General features: G+C 32.9%; 1 long non-coding RNA gene across 1 annotated transcript; it reads left to right on the forward strand.

The window, feature by feature from the left end:
* The first annotated feature begins 661 nt into the window (after window positions 1-661).
* Window positions 662-2,145, forward strand: LOC118754551. The gene is made up of 2 exons (XR_004994910.1): window positions 662-2,016; window positions 2,085-2,145. It is a non-coding gene; the product is annotated as an uncharacterized LOC118754551 (long non-coding RNA).
* Window positions 2,146-4,248: the final 2,103 nt, after the last annotated feature.

Consider the following 4,248-nt stretch of genomic DNA (forward strand, 5'->3'; position numbering starts at 1 on the left):
TCAATGTTCGGCGTTGCAAATAAACCATTTGTTTGCGCAACACTCTAAAACAGCTGATGAGTAAGTGACGCATTTTATCGAAAACGAGAAATCAAAATAGTAATTAGTTACGTTTGTTTACTCATTTCCAGTAAAATCCAGTAAAAGTTTTTACAAATTTTCATGTTTTGGCGTTTTCGTACGCAAAAGCGCTTGTGCGGGAGTCAAATTTGCAATCAAGTGAAAATTTCGTACCAGATGAGGAGCCGGTTAGTAGTTTGTGTACAAAAGATTTAAAGTGTAAATTAAAAGATTGGGCACTAAAGTACAGACCTGGTAGAGAGGGTTGCAATGATTTGCTTGGAATTCTTGCCGAACTTTACTATTAGATGTGTACCTCCAGGATTCTATTCCCACTTTGGTATTGAAAATCAGTTAATGTCTATGTCTAATTAGTTTTCCGAAGCGATGAAATAGTTTTCGACATTAATGTGGATGGAATACCCCTATTTAGAAGCTCCAGGGTTCAGCTATGGCCCATTTTGATTAGAATCGTTAACTCTAAGATAACTTCTATATTACCCATTGGAGAATATATTGGAAAGCAAAAGCCGAGTGATTTAGACGTTTATTACTTGATTTTGTTGAAGAAATGACTCGCCTATCACAAACTGGAATTTGCATTGAAAACAAAACAGTTCGCCTTACATTAAGAGCTGGGGTTGCGATGCCCCAGCTACTTCATTTATATGTGGCACAGTTGGGCACACATCCTCTTACGGTTGTTCCAAATGTACGCAAGTAGCGAAACAAATTGATCACGTTTTAACTAACAGTATAGATTCCGGCCCACTGATTTCCGTTGAAGATTTTAAGAAAAGGCGGCTAAAACTCACTAAAACACGGAATTTCGGCAATTTTTCCTCTATACGGGTATTTTAGTACTAAAAGGAAGCATTCATAATGAGCTTTATTATGAATTTCTCCTACTGCACTACTCATGCAGATTATTATCATGCCCAAAAAGCTACGAGCGAAATATAAAACTTTGTCAGGATATGCTGAAGCTGTTTGTGCAAAAATTTTCCAGAAGTGTTCAAGGAAAATAGCGTAAGTTTTAATCTACACAGCCTTTTGCATCTCACAGACTGTGCATAACAATTCGGAATTTTGCAAAATTTTTCAGCTTACAACTTTGAAAATTACTTGCAAATTTTAAAAAGTTACGTTAAAAAACCCGCACATATACTGCAACAAATTTACACCAACGTTTCCCGCGAAAAGCCTAATATACAAACTCAACAAGAAGGATTTTTAGAAGAAAAAAATCGAATAAAGTTTGTCACGTCGGAATATATTTTTAGCGTCGATTTTCCCGACAACTATTGTTTTATCGAGCCTAATATACCCTTCCATATAGCAGCTTTCAATAAAGAAAAAAAACTTGTAATAGGAAAGCGACTTTTAAATCCAACGGCGTTTCTTGAGGAACCTATAGATTCATTAAAATATTTAGGAATATGTTTGATCAATTTAAATCGCAGCAGCATAGACGAAAGTTTTCTTCTATCCCAAATCAGATGTAAGTGCATAGGTTTACCTCACCAGGATAAAATTGTCTTGATTCCAATCTTACCAGGCTGCTTTTGAACTCAATAAAAATTTAGTATTTATTTAAATGTACAAATAACTAAGCATTATAATTTATTTATTTATAAGCGGACCCTCAAAAATGGAAAAACGGCCATCAAAGTACGTTAAACGCACGAAGACAAACGTGGAAACAAAAGGTAAATATTGAAAATTAAAATGTACTTTTATTACAAATTCATTATTTTTGTGCAGATGAAAACCGGTGTGAGAATTGCGTGAGACTGGAAGAAATATTTGAAACATAAATAGATGAGAAAATTTCAGGAAATAAAAGGTATGTATGTATATAAACCCTTGTGAGAATATTAAAAAAAAAAACTTTTACTTCTATATTTTCAGATTCAATATCTCAACTTCATTCATTCGTAACAGAGGAACTAAAAAGTAGTATGCACTTTTTAGATTTTTATGATATGAAAAAATTAAAACTACATTTTTTTCAGATTTTTCAGATTCGACCACTCATCAAAATACAGTTGTGATGGAAGCATTGGCTGAACAAAATGTTCTTATTAAAAAGCTATTAAATCAAGAAACAGAGAGCTCAACCATATCGGGTGTATTCCCCATAAAAGACGGCGACACGCTCAAAGAATTGGTTGAAGATATAGACGAATCCAACACCAAAAGCTATGTAAGCACTTTAGCAAATGTTTTAACAAGTGTACATATTTCGACAATAATTTTTCGTTCTTTAACAAAAACAATAGAAATCCAGATTTCAAACTTTGTTCAAAATTTAAAACAATACAACAAATTTTCATCAAAATTTCAAGCTTTTTAAATTTTGCACAAAGATTGAAACTTGGATTTATATGGTTTTTGTTAAAGAACGAACAATTCTTTTATAAAAACAAAATTAAAATTAAATAAAACAAATTATTATCGAAATATTGTTGGGCTGCTACTATTTTGACCGCTGTCACTTTTGTTCCTTAATATTATTTTGTTCCTTAATATTTAATATTAATATTAAATTAAAGGCAAAGTGTGAGCAAATTTTCTGTTAATTTCTTAAAATTCCACACTCTTGTAAGGCAAAAAAGGCACCTTTTATGCCTTTTGAAGCTTTGTCATGGGAGATGGTTGCCTTGAAAGTCAGATGGCTGCTTAAGACGATAATATGATGAAATATGTGGCCTGGAGAAGGACAAGAAGGCAAAAACATGCCTTTTCAAAGGATTGAGTGTAACATCAAACACATTTTGCACCGGCCAAGTGCAACATCGCAAAAAATATAGAAAGAGGTTTTTTCTTAACAGCGGTCGTCCCTACCTCCGAGTGCATTTCTGCCATGAAAAGCAGCTTCTCATTAAAATACAATCGCCGTTCAGAGTCGGCGTAAAACTGTAGGTCCCTCCGCTTTGTGTGACAACATCAAGGCGCACACCACAAGTCGGCGGAGAAGCTCGGCCAAACACTAACATATGTGTAAGCGCCAATCTATTATTATTATTATTATTAAGGGCAACATTTTTTGGTAGAATCACCATTAGTAAATAACACATCATGAGACTTCTCTGTGAATCGTGATGAATTATATCAATAATTAAATACAATTTGGGCGAATCCAGCGAAAAGTCTACCGTTAAAAAAAAAAATAAAAGTCCTATATCTAACTTATTTATAGGCCGATTTGGCTGCTTTTTATAATATATCCTGGTTATGTAAGCAGAAACATTTTTGCCAAAAACGGTCCCGTTAGGTGGCGCCAGGGTCGAGATATTTTGAAAAACCGTATTTATGCTCTGGTTTGTTTCACATTTGCGTACGTTAGTTGAAACATAATAGGACAAATATTTGCGCTGGTGGCGCTGATGTCAAAATAAAAAGTACGTTCGACATAAAATGCATGTTTTCTTCCCGTTAAAAATTTGTTCAAGAAAAATATTAATAAAACTTTTTCAATGGAGATTTTAGTAACGCAACGCCAGGTAACATCACTTCACATAATTCAGCTGATTAAACATAAAGCAGAAAAGATTTTTACATTTCAAAACTTGGAAAATTAACCTTAAACATTTCCACTATTACTACAAAAGCTTTTATACAAATAGTCGCCAGCGCGAAAGTTTACTAATATCTTTAAATCGCTACAACCAACAGTTTAATTTTTTTTACTGAATAAGGGGACTTTCAATTGCTATGCAAATCTAGAAAAATCTTTGTAAAATTATGACTTCTTCTCTTTTCTTTTTTTCCGTTTTTTTGTTAACATTTTCTCATACGAATGACTTTACAGAAAATAACTATAAGTGACCATCATACGTAGAAACGTTGCCACATGTTTAAAAACGCAAATTCGGTTTAATTAAGGGAATAAGGTAACTGAAATATGTATATCAATATGGATATCAGACACAAGAAAAAATTGGATATACATATTTACCAAGAAATAAGTGAAGATTAAAAACATTCCTGGGTTAATTTAAGAGTCCAGTAACTTAAAAGGAATGTAATCAGAACAAATCACTGATTAACAATGTATGTATTTGTTATAAAATAACAAATACGATGTCGTAAACCTTTGGTTTGAGGCAATTATTATTTTAGTTTAAATTTGACTTTACACACTGGTGGCAATCCTCTTCAAAATATTTGTAAGCTGTAACCTTC

This window comes from Rhagoletis pomonella, unplaced genomic scaffold, assembly GCF_013731165.1.
Source record: "Rhagoletis pomonella isolate Grant_MI unplaced genomic scaffold, Rhpom_1.0 Rhpom_scaffold_04111, whole genome shotgun sequence".
Taxonomy (NCBI): domain Eukaryota; kingdom Metazoa; phylum Arthropoda; class Insecta; order Diptera; family Tephritidae; genus Rhagoletis; species Rhagoletis pomonella.